The following is a 16,776-nucleotide window of genomic DNA, read 5'->3' as shown; positions in this document are numbered from 1 at the left end:
TAGGCTGATAGGCCATGGACCACTTAGCAGCCCCAGTGGAAAGGAAATGCTTTTCTCCCAATAGCTACAGCAAGAAAGGCCCAGGCCTGGCTCTCACTGGGCAGATTTCTCATAGGCTCATCCTTCATCAAATCACGGTACATGTGATGCATGGAGTCAGGGGGTTGACCATCAAGAACTATATAACTTCAGCGTAGGGGGTTCCCCAAAGAAAAATGGAGTGCTTCCCCTGGGACCCACTCTGTTCCCTAGAGCATCTGCAGATCTCATGGAGGCTTGCCGGCCACCGGGGGTGTTTCCTGTGTTTGCCACCAGGGGGTGCTGCTGCCCCTAAACTGGGAGAAATTGAGCGTTTTCTGCCCTAATAGTCCACGTGTTGCTGAAAACCAGCTGGTCTGCAGGAAAATGCTCACCAGAGCCTGTTTCCCATGACTTCCAATGAGAAAAATTATAGTGTGTTGCCTATCAACTGCATGCACCCAAGCAATTTCCTAAAACATAGACACAGGAAAGTGCCTTCGAATTACAGACTGTTTGGAAAATGCTCCAAGCATCACTCCCTGGATACCAAACCCTTAGCGTGGCTGATGCCCACCATTGCTTTGTCCTTCCGGATCCACCACCCACCCCCACCACCGTCCAATCTCACTGGCAAGCTCCAGGCAGGTTTTCCAAACGTCTGCACGAGGCTGCACGGTCCTACCCATCCTATCTGAGATGTTCATTTGAGACTTGGCTCACACATTGTTTTGTTAGAATTTTGTAATTAGCTGAAAAATGAACGGTGCCTGTGTTTTATGAAGCTCAGGGATTCTGAGAGAACACGGCCCCACGGTGGGGGTCCTGCACAGATACAACCATGTCCTGGAGGGCCTAAGGGGACACAGCTTACCCTGGCAGGAGGGGGCTGGTCTGAGCAGACTTGACCCAGCTCTGCAGGGGACAAAAGAGGGCATGGCCTGCCTTGGGGGACCTGAGAGGAGGCAGCCCTATTCTAGGGGATCTAGTGGATGTTTGGGCATTAAAAGCCAATAACAGGTCCACCAGAAACAGGTCAACCAGGGGGCCACTCTGGCATCCGCCACCATTATTGCTCTCTTGGAGGCAGGGAGGCAGCTAAGGGAGACCATGATTCACTCGACAGCCATCTACCAGCTTCCTGTGTTTGCCAGGGGTCTGTGCGCCTCAGTTTCTCCTCCTGCCCCCACCAATCTTGCCCCCCCTCCCCAAGGAGCCACACAGGTATTAGAACCATGACGACAATCCAGGGTTGTCTTGATGTTCTGCTGGGGTCTTGGTCTTCAGAAAAGTTGACTATCCAAACTCTAAACTTCTGAGTCACTGGTGTGCATCTCCGAGCCAGAAGGATTTGGCCCACCGAATGTAACCATATCAGGAGCACAAGCAAGGCTTTGCATTCACAGTCAGTGCCTCTAGCTGAATATTCATTTGCAAATATAGAAAAGACTTTTGGATGTCAGTTGCAATGGAAAGCTCCGCACGCAGTTCCTAAGTTGGCGTCCTCCCAGTCAAGCGGAAGGAGAAACGTTCAGTCTTTCACAATAGTTATCTTACAAGGAAAATGCCACCATGATTAACAATGATTGTGATGATCGGAAATAATTACCATGAACGTTCAAGTAGTGGTGCGAGCAGGGAGTGGATTTTCGTTTCTGCAGGAAAAGTAACACTACTTAAATCCTGCGGTATCACGTGGGCAGCGGTTCCAGTTCCGTGGCTGCATAACAAACCACCGCAAACTTAGTGGTGTGCAATGGCAACCATCTTATGATGCTCGTGGATTCCGTGGCTCAGAAAGTCAAACGGGAGCAGCAGGGACTGCTTGGCTCTGCTCCGTGATGTCGGGGTCCTCAGCTGGAAGATCTAAAGGATGGAGGGACTCTCTGGACAGAGACAAGGGATAGGGAAGCTGCTTTACTCACACGTCTGGCGCCTGGGCTGGAGCGGCTCAGAGGCTGGGCTCAGCTACCAGCTCACCGGCCTCCGAGCACGGCTGCCTCAGGACATTGGGACTTCTCAGGGGTCTCAGGCTCCCCAGGGAGCATTTCAGCAAACACTGCCTCTTATACCCCAGCCTCCCTTCTGCTCTACTCAGTCGGTGGAAGGTGTCACAAACCTGCCCAGACTCAGAAGAGCAGAGAGAGACAGACCCTGCCTCTCGGTCCATTGAAAAAATTCGGGGCCGTGTTTTAGAACCTCCATAGAAACTCATTGACTATAGGAGCATGTTGGCAGCTGATGTAGTGGACACGCTGTCCCTCACTAAAGTGTTCAGCCCAAAAGACTGGCCTGCTGTGATTGTGGTTGAGAAGATTGTGACAGTAATAAATGTTTAATACGTTTTCAGATTTGCTTTTATGTTTCAGAAGTTCATCCTAGGAGGGTGATATTCAGCTTTGGGCGTATCCTGATTTTAATGCTCAGCTGGTCAGCATTTGGCTAGAATGCCTATTTGTTGTCCTTGTAAATAATAATAATTTTCATAAGAGTAAGTGTGTGAATGAATATTTTTTAACAATTCTTACGTGCTGGGCGCTGCTGAGGGTTTTCTGTATGTAATTCCATTATTTGCTCAAAGGCAGACATTTGAGTGTGGTTTTCTTAATTTTTACTATTCATTCAACTAGTATTTATTGAGCACCTATTACGTGCCAAGCAAGCACTGTTCTGAGCACTGGGGACACAACTGGAGACAAATCAGGTAAAATTCCTGTTCTTACGGGGTTGTCTTGTGGAGGAGGGGAACAGGCCAGGAATAAATACCACTGGTTCCACTTGTATTACTATTTTACTTAGATCATGTCTTTCTGCTTCTCTTTCTTTTTGTCTTTCTCTTTTTTCAACCTAGCCTTGACTTTCACAGTAATCTTTTAAAAAACTGAAGGTTTCAGGCGGCAGTGGCGTACTTTTTTCAATAGAAATAAAAAATATTAGGGACGCCTGGGTGGCTCAGTCGGCTAAGCATCTGCCCTCAGCTGGGGCCGTGATCCTGGGGTCCTGGGATCGAGCCCCATGTTCGGCTCCCTACTCGGCAGGAAGCCTGTTTCTCCCTCTGCCTCTGCCCCTGCCCCTTCTCCTGCTCATGCTCTCTCTTTCTCAAACAAATAAATAAAATCTTAAAAAAAAAAAAAGAAATAACAAGTATTAGATAAACAAATCAGAGTAAAATGAAGATCAGTGCTTCCTCATTCCCTCCTAGACGCTCCCAGAATTCCCACACGGGCAGCCCACGAGCCAGCCACACTTTGGGAAATGCTGCTTTAATCCTCACACAAGCCAGGAGGAGAGGCCTGTGGGGTGTGACATCCTACCGAAGGGCGTGTAATCTCCTCGAGGTGGCACCTCTGAGGGGGCAAGGCCGGGGCTGTGACTGGAACATCTCAGGAGAGGGGGCCGGGTCCCCTACCGCCACCCCTTCCCTGCTGAGCAGGCTTGGACACTGCTCCCGGGGTGGGGGGGTGTTCCCCGGGCCCCATGCCAGGGTGTTCTGGGAATGCAGCTAGGAGGCCTCAACCAGAGATTCTTCAGAGTCGGGGGAAGGTGAGGGGTCCACTCACATCAAGGCCTAGGGTAAGCCCCCCTCCTCTCTCCCATCTGGTTTGACCAGGTGCCCCGGGGACCCCTACGTTGACCATGGAGTGCCCCCTGCCTAACTCAGAACGTCTTCTGCCAGGGAAGCCCCCACCGATCTCCGCAGGTGCACGGCATGAGCCTCCTTTGCTGGTTCCTTACTCCCAGCTCTGTGTCAATCTTTCCTTCCATCGGTATGTCCCCCACTCATGCTCCCATATGCTCAGCTATGAGTTTCTAGCACAGAGTCTGCCATCATTCTCTGCAGCCGTCCCCCGTGGGCCCCTGGGCTGGCCTGCAGCCCCTTAAACTCCCCAGGGGCACGTCTTGACCACCCCCTCCTCACCTGCCTGCTCAGGGCCGAGGAGGCTACGAGTGCGTCTCTAGTGCCCTGTGGAGAGCTGGGAGTGTCCAGGGAGGAGACGCGCCCGCATTGTCAGCTCAGGGCAGCAGGGTCCTAATTCCCCGTCTGCGGATTGCTTGACTCACGCTCAGGCCTGCTGATGAAGTGGGGAGCCCCTCCTGGACTCTGGGTGCCTGTGGCAACCCTGCCCATGGGGAAGGCCCTGGAAGCCATCTGTCCGCTCTCCCCACTTTACCCCACCCCCACCCGCAGGCCTGGCCCAGCCCTGGCCAGTCCAGCCAGACCAGATCGGATCCTTGGGAGCTTCCTGGGCCTGCTGGCTCCTCGATCCTGAGGTAGAGGCTCCCCAGCCCCACCTTGACCCCCTCCTGGGCCCCCACCTCAGCCCTGGGTATCAGCCATTGCAGCCACCCCCAGTATACGGGGTCACCGTGGCGATGCTCTGGCTGCTACTGGTGGGCAAGCGGGCATGAGGGCTCTGGGAGAGGACCGGCTAGGGTGGGGGACCCCAGCCCTTGGCTGACCCCCTTCCCCTCAGTCCCACAGAATCAAGTGACCTGGAGCGAGGAGATCAGAGGTGAGGCTGGACATGCTCCCAATCTGGTGATCCCTGTCCTTGGGGACTGAGGGGACACGACCCTTCCCTGGGGGCTCTTAGAGGTCTCGATGTCCCCAGCCTCGCCCCCTGTACCCTTATGGGCTGAAGCATGGGGATGAGGCCCTCCCTGCAGAGGAAGGACGATGGTTTCTCTGTGTCATGCACAGGTCAGCCAAGGCGAGTGTCCCGACTCCTGACCATAGGTCCGTGGGCCCACCCCTGGCCAGTCCTGTCTATATCTGCTCCTTTCCACCTCTTACCCCTGTCCTCTGTCCTTCTGGGCCCTGGGCCCTGGCCCTCTCAGCCCTGACCCGATGACAACCCCCAGCCCATCTCTTCCTTTCCCACCTCCCCCAAGTCTGCACATCCCCGTTCACACCTGAGGCATTTCCCCGGGGCAGATGGCTCCACATCGAGTGGGGGCCACGTGTGTTGCCGGCAGAATCACAGGACCTGCAGCGGACACCCAAGATCTGGCCTCTGCCTTCCCCAGAGTGTCTCTCACCCCAGGCGCCCCACTCAGGCCCACCTGGGACCGAATTCCCTTTTCTGGGGATGGATGGGAGTGAGGACAGGGGGTGGGGGAGAAGGGCCCAGGCTGGGGCTCTCTGGCCCGGCCCCCAGGGGAAAGGGTCTCATTTCTGGACAAGTGGGAGACAGAGACAGAGGGCGACAGCAAGAGATAAAAACAGGAGGGACATGGGGACAGATGGAGAGATGGAGGGGAAGCAGAGACACAGCGAGAGAGAGCAAATTGGTGACAGAGTGTGAGGGAAAGACACAGACGGGAAAGGGACAGAGAAGGAAAGAGAGCAAGGGCAGGGAGACAGAGAGATGGAGAGTGAGCAAAAGTGTAAGAACAGGATGGATGGGGAAGGGGTTGGCGGGGCGGGGTGGGGGTTGAGGCAAAAAGAGAAATAGAAGAGTAGAGAGGGAGGGCGAGCGAGAGGGAGGCCCGCACAGGCTGCGGGGGAGGTGGACGTGGATAGGGTCCGGGAGGCAGGGGAGCAGGGAAGAAGCCAGCTGGATGGGGCAGACGGAGCCCAGCTGAGGAGCGGGGCCGTGGGCTGCACTCTCTCCCGGCAGGTGAACACATTGCCGGTGCTGCTGGCCACGGCCAGTGGTGCCTCCTGGACCCTGTTTCTCTACAAGGACACCCAGAGGACCATGGGCGTGGCCAGCGGCGGGGAGCCCCCACAATGGCCTGGGGGGCACGGCTGCCCAGGTGGGTGGGGAACCAGCAGTGGCAGCCCAGGGTCCTCCGGGTGAGGAGATGGCTGGCTGACCCTGTCCTGAATCATACCCCAGGTGGGCCTCGACAGTGGCCCGCAGAAGGACTACTCCATCCCGGGATCCAGGGCCCCCCGACATCCTGCATGGGGCAGACAACAGCAATGTGGGCGCCCCTGGGTACTGGGCCTACCGCACCAACACTTTTGCGGTCCCCAGTTGTCGTGCCTACAAAGGTGAGGTGGTGGGGGCCCTCCCCCAGACCCGCCTGCTCCCAGGGCCAAGTCCCCAGGCACCAGGAGCCCAAGGCCCCAGCCCTCTCCTCCTCCAGGACCAAGGGGTCTCGCCACGCCCCCATTCCACCCTCAAACCCAGGAGTCAGGACCCCCAGTACCCTCCTCTCTCAGGACCTGGAGTCCAGGCCCCAGCCCCACTCCCCCCACAGCCCAGTTCCCGCCTCTCTGCCACTTTCCGGAATAGCAATCCCCGTAGCCAGCAGGGCATCTGCACACCCCTTCCCGTGCTGCCAGGTCCCTCACAGCCCCGCCGGCCACCTGGGCCCCCAGGGCCATCTGCACACACTGTTGAGAGTCAGCTGAGATCCAGCCCTGCCACTCTGTCCGGGCCCTGCTTCCTGGCGTCCGCGTGGTGCGCGGCTGGGACGTGGTGGTCCCACGTCCACCCCGCAGGACCTGTGCAGGTGAATGGGGCGGGGGGCTGGGCTAGAGAGTGGAGCGGGGAGGGGCTCCCGGGGAGTGACAGACACGGAGGGAGACTGGGCAGTCACAGAGCCCGGCAAAGAGCCTGGCAGGCAGAGAGCAAACGGCAGATGGACAAGCAGACAGAAAGAGAGAGGGACAAGAAGACAGACCGTCAGGCAGATGGACAGGCAGATGGACAGAGAGAGCATCAGGTGGATGGAAAACCAGAAAGCCAGAATGATATTGGGATGAACAGAAGGAGTGGTGAGACAGAAGTCAGGGAGATAGACGGACGGGGGTGTAAGTGGTGGGCAGAGGTGAACCGCATGGTCGGCTCTCCTGAGGCAGACGGGGGGTCACAGGACAGATGGGGCCTCCCCGGGTCCGGCCCTCACCGTAGGCCTCTCATTGCTCCTCCTGAGGGGCAGCCCTCCAAGGCCCTGGCTTCACCCCCCTGCCCACCCCCCACCACTTCCCTGGCTGCACAACCCAGTGTCTGGCTGCCCCCTGACCCCAGCCACTGGCTGAGCCCACTGGCCATCTGACCCCCTGACCCCCTGATCCTACCGCCGCTGCCCCGTGCCCTTTCCTCTCGGATTCCAGGCTCGATCTGTAATTCCTCCTGGTCTGCACCCTCCCTCCCTCCCACTCATCAGGCAAACCCCACTGCAGAAGCCTCCCCTCTCCTCCTGCACTTGCCCCTGGGCCAGCTTCACACCCGCGATGGCGACCTCGAAGGGCCACCTTCCCCGCTCCCTGCGAAGGTCGCTTGCCCCCTCCCCCCGAAGCCCACTCACACCTCCTTTCTCGAACCTCTGGAGCTCCCTCTGGGTCCTGGCAGCTGTGCTGACGGTGGCCTCTGCTCCTGGGTCTCACCCGGGGACTCTCCCTGTTCTCTCGCCTCGGCATCTAGTGGTTCTCAAAGCGGGGTCCCAGAGTGCAGCATCAGCAGCACCCAGGAACTGGCCTGAAATGCAAGCTCTTGGGTCCCACCCGCCGGCCACCACTCCGCGGGGCCCACAGTCTGTTTCAGCCAGGCTTTGGGGTCCCTGATGCACACTACAGTTTGAGCCCCACTGGTGTGAGTCCACGCTCGGTCTGCCCCTTCCTGCGGGATCCCTCTCACCCTGTTCTGACAGGCTGTGGCTTGCCCTGATCCCTCAGCCCCTCCAGCTGGCGCCCCCTTTCTTGGAAACCCTTGGCAACAAAACCACCACGGAGCTGTCTGTGCTCACTGCCCCCGGTCCCTCCCTTTTCATTCTGTGGACCCCCTCTGGTCAGGCTTTTGTCTCCCTTTAAGCTCGTGCCGCCCAGACCAGTCTGGATGAAGCTCCCCCGGTCCGGGGCCCAGTCGGGGCTTTAGGCACCCCAGCCTTCCCTCTCCGGGAAGCACTTTCTCTCTGCTTTCAGGACCCCACGTTCCTGGTTTTCCACCTGCCCAGCTGCCCCCAACCCGGATGCTGGGTGCCCGGGACTCGGCCCACCCTCCTCCTCTCCCGTCTTCACCCTCGACCTTGGGCACTGCTTTTACATTTTCTGCTGTTGATGTCCTGAATCATTCCCCCTGCCCTCAACAGAGTCTCACCTATCACCCGAGCCTCACCCCCTTCTTGCTGCCATGTGGGTTTCTATCTGAAATGCCTCCCACTGAGAGTCTCCCTCCCCCCAGAACTGAACCTGCGGGGGCCCCGACCCCAGGGCTGCATCCTGTCCCCACAACTGAATGGGCACTTGCTTCCCCAGCCACCTCCCTCCCCGAGGCTGGGCTGGCTGTCCATACACGATGCTCAGTCGCCCACCTGGCCATGGACACCAGCCTTGAACTGCGGATCCAGGAGGAGCACCTGGAAGCTGGGGTCGCCGTCACCGGGGTCTGTGTGGGCCCCGGGCTGCTCCAAGCCAACTGGCTAGAGGTGGGGCCCTGCAGCTCCGAATGGTCCAGCCGCCCGGCCCGCAGGAGGGCCAGGTATGCAGGCCCCAAGGCCTGTAGGGCAGCTCTCAGAGCTGACGGGCCCCTGTGCAGCCTGGGCCTGTGGGCCCATTCGTGGACAGCTGTGTGGAGCTGTGTGCAGCCAGTGAGGGCCTGTCAAACCATTGACATCCCTGTGGGCACGTGGTGTTGTCCCGGCTTCAGGGGTGAGCTGGAGGGAGAGAGCAAGGAGGAACGTGGGATCTGAGCCGAGGCCGCCGTGTACGGTGAACTGCGTGGAAACTGTGAACTGCGTGGAAACATCCGTCCCCACTTTGGGGTCTGAGAGGACACGACCCTACTGCGTGTGTGTGTGTGTGTGTTGGGGGTGGTTGGTTTTGAGGAAAACACAAGACTGGGGCCCTGAGGAGTCATGACCCTGACCTGGCTCAGGGTGAGGGGTGAGGGGATTGCTCCCGAACAATCCTGCCCTGAAAGCGGCCACTGGGAGACCCATGCTGATTTCTGTGAGGAAGCCGCCCACGTGAGGGGGTGCCTCTGACCTGCCGCAGCCTGTGTCACGAGGGCGGCCTGTGGGACACCAGCGGTCTGGTCAGTGGTGGGGCTTGGGGGACCGGGCCTTCCGTGGTTGCCCCCAGCAGAGCCACGACCTGCCCCTAGGGGCTCGAAAGCTGAGCGCCCTTGGCCGTGAGCTATGTGAGTGTAAGGAAGCGGGACGGCGGCGTCACTGTGCCCCCAAGCCGGCAGCGAGGGAGCGCCAGGCCTCCGCACGCTGGAGCCTGGTGTGGGGTCCCAGGAGGCAAGTGCCGGGTGGCCCCCCCCCATCACCGCCCAGTGGGCCTGCTGCTATGTGCCGGGTCCTGCACCTGTTGAGGGGACCCCGGGGGGGTGGTCTTTAGGGAGTGGGTGGACAGTGTGACTGGGGAGCGGTCGATCAAGGTGGATGCCCATGGGGTAAAGGTGATGTTGGAGGCTCAGCTTCCAGGAGGGGACAGGTAAGCTTGGGCAGGGGCTGGGACCTGGGTATGGTAGATGCTCGGTCCGAGTTGAACAAATGCTGCAGAGAGAGGCTTTGATACGTTCATGAACTCTTGCAACAACTACTCATCAAGCTTTGCCCTGTGCTGGGCACTGGGGAGGTAGCAGGCAAGGGAATTTGATCTCGGGGCCGTGAATCCACGTCCCTGGGACAAATGACATGTGTTCCTCCAGAGCTGGCCTGCCCTGCCTGACAGCTGCGGGACTGTGTGCCGGGAGGGCTGCCAGGGTGACCCGGGCTCAGGCTCAATGTCACCGACCCTGTGCCCCCGTCCAGTGTGGCGGCCCCATGGGAGGCAAGGGCAGGCACCACCTGGCCGGGGAGGCCTCCCGGGCTGGGGAGCATGGGGAGCAATTCTGCCACCGCCCCCTCACACCGTGCACTGCTCCCCCACCTCCTGGGGGCGCGAGCAGAAGTGTGGGACCCCAAGGGGCATCTTTGGGTACCCCCCGCTCCCCTTGGGCATCTGGGCACTTGTCAGTCACCACTTCGGTGGCAGGACTGTTGAGTTCTCAGGCACCTGTTGTGTCCATCTTTGCCAAGTCTTGTGGCTCTGCGGGCTCGTTGCCCTGTTTCAGGGTAGAAGTGGGGAAAGGAACAGGTCCAGCAGCCCCATCACGCTCATCCTTCAAATGGATACTATCCAGGTTAATGAGAACCGGGTCCACCTCCAGGGGGACAGCCCAGGCATGGCTCAGGTAAGCATGCCACTTTGGGGGACATGTGAGTTCAAGGAATCCCAGCCCCTCGGGGAAACATTATTTTCCTTCCAATGTTTCCTCATGTTACCTCTATCCTGATTATACTCTCTTTTCTGTCTATAGCCATCAGAACACATTCAGTTTAAAATAACAGAAACACCTCTCCAACCAGCTTAAGAAAGGCATTTATTGGTTTACATAGCTGGAAAAAAAAAAAAAAAGCCTACAGATCTCTGACTTCAGGCACAGCGGGATCCAGGCGCTCAAACAGTATGTCCAGAATCTGTACCCGTTTCTGGGCTGTACTTTCCTCTGGCTTCCTTTTCAGGCAGATGCTGCCCCACAAAGACGGTGGTTAGTTTAGTACACGCCACTCGACAGAAGACCTCGTTCTGAAAGGTCCCAGGGCTGCCCCTCATTGGCCCAGCCTGAGTCATGTGACCAACTCTGATGCAGTCACGTGGACGAGCCAATTTCCAGGCCTGGGTCAGGTGTGGGAAGCGAGGGTGGGGTTAACTTCCTGTGAAGTGCCTGGAGGAAGATTGGAGGAATGGCTCCCTGAGGAAATCCAGAGAAAGGAGAAAGAGTACTGAGCAGGACAAAACGAGAAATGTTCTCAATGACAGTTTTGTCTTTGCCCCTTCACTTACAAATATGTCACATGTAGGGCGCCTGGGTAGCTCAGTCTTTTAGGCATCTGCCTTCAGCTCAGGTCATGATCCCAGAGTCCTGGGATGGAGCCCCGCATCCGGCTCCTTGCTCCGCGGGGAGCCTGCTTCTCCCTCTCCCTCTGCCCCTACCCCTGCCTGTGCCCTCTCTCTCTCTCTCTCTGACAAATAAATAAATCTTAAAAAAAACTTTGTCACATGTCTCTGAACGTTTGAACACCTACTCTGCGCCAGGCAGTGCTGGACCAAACAAACGTGGTCCTGTTCTCTTGAACCTTCCTTTCCTCTGCTCCTTAGGTGAACGGCGAGATGGTAACTCCCACCCCCTGTAAGCTTGGACAGGGGTGGGGCGTGGGGTGGGGGGGAAGGCTTGTATGCGGAACGGCCTCTGCTCCGGCTGCAGTCCCACTGGGACCAATGGCTCAGCCCCACCCTCACCCCCCGCAGCCCTATGAGGGTCACACCCGGGGGCTCTGCGGGAACTTCAGCCGTGACCCCAGTGACAACTCCGCGGCCCGTGTTACATTGGAGAAGAAGAGCCAGGCTGGGGGGTGGGGTGGCCATGGGCTGTCTGTCCCGCCTGAGGTGACCAGGGACAGACTGTGTCAGCGGGAAGGTGCTGGCTCCCGCAGGGGTCACAGCAAAGTCAACCCGGGTCCATGAGTAGTGGGCCGTGTCAGTGATCTGTGTCTCCCTGAGACCGCATCCTCCGCTTGGCCTCACAGAAGGACGTCCACCAGGGTGCAAACGTCATAGCGGGGCTCTGGAGGGGTTCTTCCGTCTGTGGTGAGTCACTGTGGAGCGGGGCGGGAGCTCATCCGTTCCTCATACAGGAACACTTCTGTACCCCTGCATGCCCCCAACCCTTTCCTACGTTCCAAAGCATGGTGTGGCAGACACTTCCAGATTCTCTGCCCAGGCCCCAGACGGATATATGCTGCTCTGCTTGCCGTCTGTTTTAAGACCCCCTCTGGGCGGACTTTGTGATTCCTTGTGTTGTTCCTGCCACCCTATCCGGTGGCCTGATTGTCCTTTCCCATCCTTGGAAAGCCTGACCCGGGAGGCCCAGAGACGCCGTGCTGAGTCCCCAAGCCGCCCCCCCGCCCCGGCTGCTGGCAGGACACTGGGGGCCCCGAGCCCCTCCAGGACAGGCCCCACGTGGAGCAGCTCTGGGGACTTCTGGCCAACTGGTCCAGGCCCTTCGACAAGCGTCACTAGCTCAAGAACCCCATGGCCTAAACGCAGCCTGCATCTTCGACCTCCGCCAGCAGGGCCTGGGCCCGTGTCCAGCTCTGCACCCCGCACGGCATCTCCCTGCCCGAGTGGTGAGCCAGGCTGGGATACCGTGGGTGCCCCTTCACCTTCTGACGAAGACCTCACCCCCTGGGCGGCTAGGATGCCGCCTTCCCCAGCTGACTGGAACCCCTGGTCCCCAGGGAGACCCCAAGCCCTGCTCCCCGGGATGGTGACCCAAACCTCAAGGCAGAATCAGGGCTCCTCTCAGCCTCTCTCTGACTCCATCTCCCTGCACTTGATCCTGAGTTGTCCTAGTTGCTCATCATGGGCCGCCGTTTTAAGTTGACGGTGGGCACAGTGTTAATAAACCACATGGAGGGAAGGCGTTCACCAGGAACCATGGTGGTTGGGGAAGCACCCATCCCTGCCTTCCCTCCTGACCTGCAACCATCCCAGGTTTTTTTGCCTCTGAGGAATCGAGGGTTTTCGGGGGTGTGGCATGTCCAGCCAATAGTAACTGTGGCTTCTGTGGGCCCCCCTGCCCCGCCCCCTGTGCCAACCTGAACTCTTCCTGCCCTGCACCTGCCAGCGCACAGGGGGGCTGCTTCTGCTACAAGGGCTTCGCCTTGGAGGTGGGCCCCTGCGTGCCGCCCGCTGGCCGTGCCCCCTGGACCAGAAGGGCTTGTGCCGCAGGCCTGGAGACCCCTTTTGAGGGACACCCTCATGCCTGCGGGCTCCGAGATGCTGGCCGTGCAGGGGTGTCTGGGAGTGTCTGGGTGGCTCTCCAGAGACCCCCGCATGCACAACTTCTGGGGGACCCAGCGCCAGTTCCCAGAGGCCTGGCTGGGGGGGACGCCAGGACGCCACTCCCCCTTCGCTGCCTGGGTGGAGGTCAGGTAGCGGGAGCCCTGGGGGGGCCACACGGGCCCACAGGTGGACATGAGCATGGCAGGATGGCATCTGTCACTGCTGGCGGGACTGTTTGGGGTGATCCAGGTGGGCAAGACCCCACTTTAGTCCAGGGTCTCGGAGACCCCTGATGACTAATGAACATGAAGGACAACAGGCTGATGGAGCCCAGGGGCCTTCACTTTGGCTAGGGAGGTACTTAGAACTGGGCAGGGGTGCCCATGCCAGTCTTGTACTGTGGAGTCTGGCCACCTCGGTGCCGCCCCCCACAGGTGTGCCCATGGAGCCTGCTCTGGGAACCCGAAATCCCTGGATAAAAGGCTCTGAGCTCAATCCAGGGCCCTCAGTGACTTCGTCCCAGGCCCGTCCTCAGGGGAGTGGACCATGCAGCCAATGTGCACACACCAAACCCCATCGCTGGCAATGGGGGGACCGAGGTGGGCTGAGGAGTGGAGGGGGCTTGTATGAGTATGCGAGGCCTCCTGCAGGGCTAAGAAGACAGGAGGTGAGCTGGGCAGCCTCTCCTGGGCACCATGTCTTGTCCAGAAACTCTGAGGCATCAACAATTCTAAATTCACACCTGGCCTCCAGGGCATTAGAAAGGTCTATGTGTCATATCAGGCTAGAATCCAGTTCCTTGAACAATTTGGCAGCTGGAAGACATGGTGGGTGGGCCTCCATTTATACTCTTGTTCTGGGCCCCACAAGTGGTGTGGGTGGGATGGACGTTAGGCCCACACAACACAGGGTGTCGGTCAATGCTCTAACAAGCAGTGTGGGGAAGAAATGAAGCGGGTGGCGCTGGGTCTGGAGGCCTGGGTTCGAATCCCACTGTGCCATTTGCTAGCTATTGACCTTGGCCAAGTGGCCTTGGTGTCCCCATCTGGGACCTGGGGGATGATCGTACTGTGAGTTCCACGGGGCATGATTCTCTGCTCACACAGAACACACCAAGCAATTCTCCAATTCCCTGTGGACACCAGCCGGGCATCCTATCGTTCGATTTAATTCTGACACTACCTACCTGGAGAGCACCAGAGCCCACAGGTGACGGGCTGTCCCACACGACTCCCCCTCCACACACAACTTCAGGGCAAGTAGTAGGTTGTCCACAACTTCGGTCTGACTTGGCTCCGAATTGGCGGTTTCCACAGCCCCCTCCTCGGGTTTGATAATTTGCTCTAATGGCTCACAGAACTCAGGGAAACACTTACATTTACTAGTTATTATAAAGTCTATCACAAAGGGTACAGGTGAATGGCCCGATGGAGAAGTACACAGGGCCAGGGCCAGAGGGGTCCTGAACACAGGAGCTTTTATCCCCGGGGACTTGGGGTGGGTCACCCTCCTGGCATGTGGACATGTTCACCAACCTGGAGACTCTGTGAACCCCATACTTTAGAGATTTTTATGGAGGCTTCCGCATGTAGGCATGATCGATCATTAACTTGTGTCCCGGCCCCTCTCCTCTCCCCAGCGATGGGGGCGGGACTGAAAGTTCCAAGCTTCTGGTCATAATTTGGTCTTTCTAGTGACCAAAACCATCCCGGCGCCCACCAAGCGTTGACTCATTAGAACAAAAGACACTCCTACCCCCTAGGAAATCCCGAGAGATTTAGGAGCTCTGTGTCGGGGAGCTGGGGTCAGGGACCAAACCTCAGACCAGAAGATACCCCCAGCACCCCCATCACTCAGGGAATGACAAGGGTTTTAGGAGCTGCGTGCCAGGAACAGGGCAGAGACAAAATATATATTTCTTAATATGTCACGGGTGCTTATCTGTATGTGAGGACTAAGAGATGCAAATTGCCTGGGATAAGGCATTTAGTTAGGGCATAAAAGGATTTGATAAATAAATAAACCATAGAACTGCAAAGTCAAACCAGCTTTCTAGCAGCGCCCCGCCACCCCAGGGCAGGCAAAGGTGCAATCTTTAAAAACCCAAAGTCAGGTCACATAGGTCCCATTTTAAAGCCCTCCCATGGCTCTATCTTACTCAGACTAAAACTGTGGCCTGTGTGAGCCCACAAAACTGGCCCCTCTGCCCTCACATCCTCTTCCTTATCCCCTCCCTCGCTCTGTTCCAGCCACAGTGACCTCTCCATGGTTCCCCCAACATCCCAGGCAGGCTCCCACCCCAGGGCCTTTGCACTGGCTGTTCCTCTGCCTGAAACCGTCTTCCCTGAGATGCTCACATAGCTGACCCTGACTCATCATCCTTCATGTGTCAGCTCAAATGTCACTTCCTCTGGGAAGCTCTCCCTGACCACCCCCAGGAAAGGAGTTCCCCCCTCTCAGTATCTATTATAATCTCCCATTTTCTTTCCTTCAAAGTATTTTTCAGTATCCTAAATCATCTTTTCTATTAATCACTTCTTTGTTTCCTGGCTGTCTTCCTACTGACAGCATAGGGGTTCTCCAAGGGCGGGGACTTTGTTTATTTCGGTGAAAAAAAAAAAGACAAAAATCCCAGGGAAAAAGACCATAAACCAATACTCAAGCCAGCCTCGAGTATGTCAGAGGTTCCTTCTGGAGAAAAATAAGGCAGAGAAGGAGGCTAGAGAGGACAGTGGAGGCAGGGAGGTGGGGAAGAATTGGGGCAGAGGCCCGAAGGAGGTGAGAGAGGGAGTGGTGTAGACACATGAGGGAAGAGTTTTCCAGGCAGAGGGCACAGCCACCGTAGAAGTCCAGAGGTTGGAACGGGGCCTGGTGTGTGGATGGAGCAGAGTGAGCGAGGGGCTGGGTGGGTGAACATGAGGACAGAGAGATGACAGAGGCCAATCTCCAAGGGCTGCTCAGGCCATGGTGAGGACTTTGGATTGTATCTGAGTGTACCAGGGGAGCCATGGAAGGGTTTGAGCAAGGGTTGGATCATGGGGGCAGAAGCCAGGGGCCCTCAGGCGCTGGTGTCTGGGCCCGGCTACCTGACACACCTGGGCATCTGTTCTGCTCTGTGCCGGGGAGCAGGTCCCAGATCGGCCTGCCCTTGCCTCTGGCTGGGGTCATGCTCTGGGCCTTCTGCACATCTTCAGCCATCACGGTCCAGGTGACCTCTGGCCTCTCCGTGGCCTTTCACAAATCCTGTGCCCTCTGGGGCCTCAGTGGGGATTTTCACATGGATGTCTTGGATGATTTCACTGGGTCCAATGGTATATAGTTTTCTGATGCCCATGGCTCACCCACGGGCTTAGCACCCTCTCCCATGCCCACCGGACCAGGCAGCCCTATATCGGACCTTGTGGAGACTGCCGGGCACCCACGACAGGCCCCACAGGGCCTACAATGAGCACATGGAGCCTCTGGTCCACATGGAAAACTGTGTCCATGACCTCTGTGCCACAGGGAGCTTGCAAGAAGCTTTGCGTGCCATGCTGAGGAGCTGCACCCAGGAATGCCAGGGACATGGCCTCGCTGCACAGCCCTGGTGGCCTGCGGTGAGTGGTGTCGCCACGGGGGTCCTTTCTCAGCCCGATCTCACTGGCTGGCCCAGTACCACCTCCAGGATATCCTCCTAGGTCAATGCCACCCAAGTGGAGTCACTGCATGCCCTGCTGGATAACTGTCCCCCTTGGGACCCTCCCAGCTGAAAATGCTTCAGTAATAATGACAGCTGGAACCGAGGACTATCAGATCAGCCAGCATAGTCTAGGTCTTGCTGCAGTAACAAACCAACCTGACATGTCCGGTGGTCCAGCATGGCCAAAGATGATTCCTTCTCCTACAAATTCCACAGTATTCAGGGCATTGTTCAAGTCCACATTCCATCCTGTGATGCCACCCCTGGTAACATGTGCACCTCACTCTTCAGT

The sequence above is a fragment of the Neomonachus schauinslandi genome, chromosome 16 (assembly GCF_002201575.2).
Source record: "Neomonachus schauinslandi chromosome 16, ASM220157v2, whole genome shotgun sequence".
In the NCBI taxonomy this organism is placed as follows: Eukaryota; Metazoa; Chordata; class Mammalia; order Carnivora; family Phocidae; genus Neomonachus; species Neomonachus schauinslandi.
The sequence above is the reverse complement of the archived record's forward strand: the minus strand, read 5'-3'. Positions refer to the sequence as shown.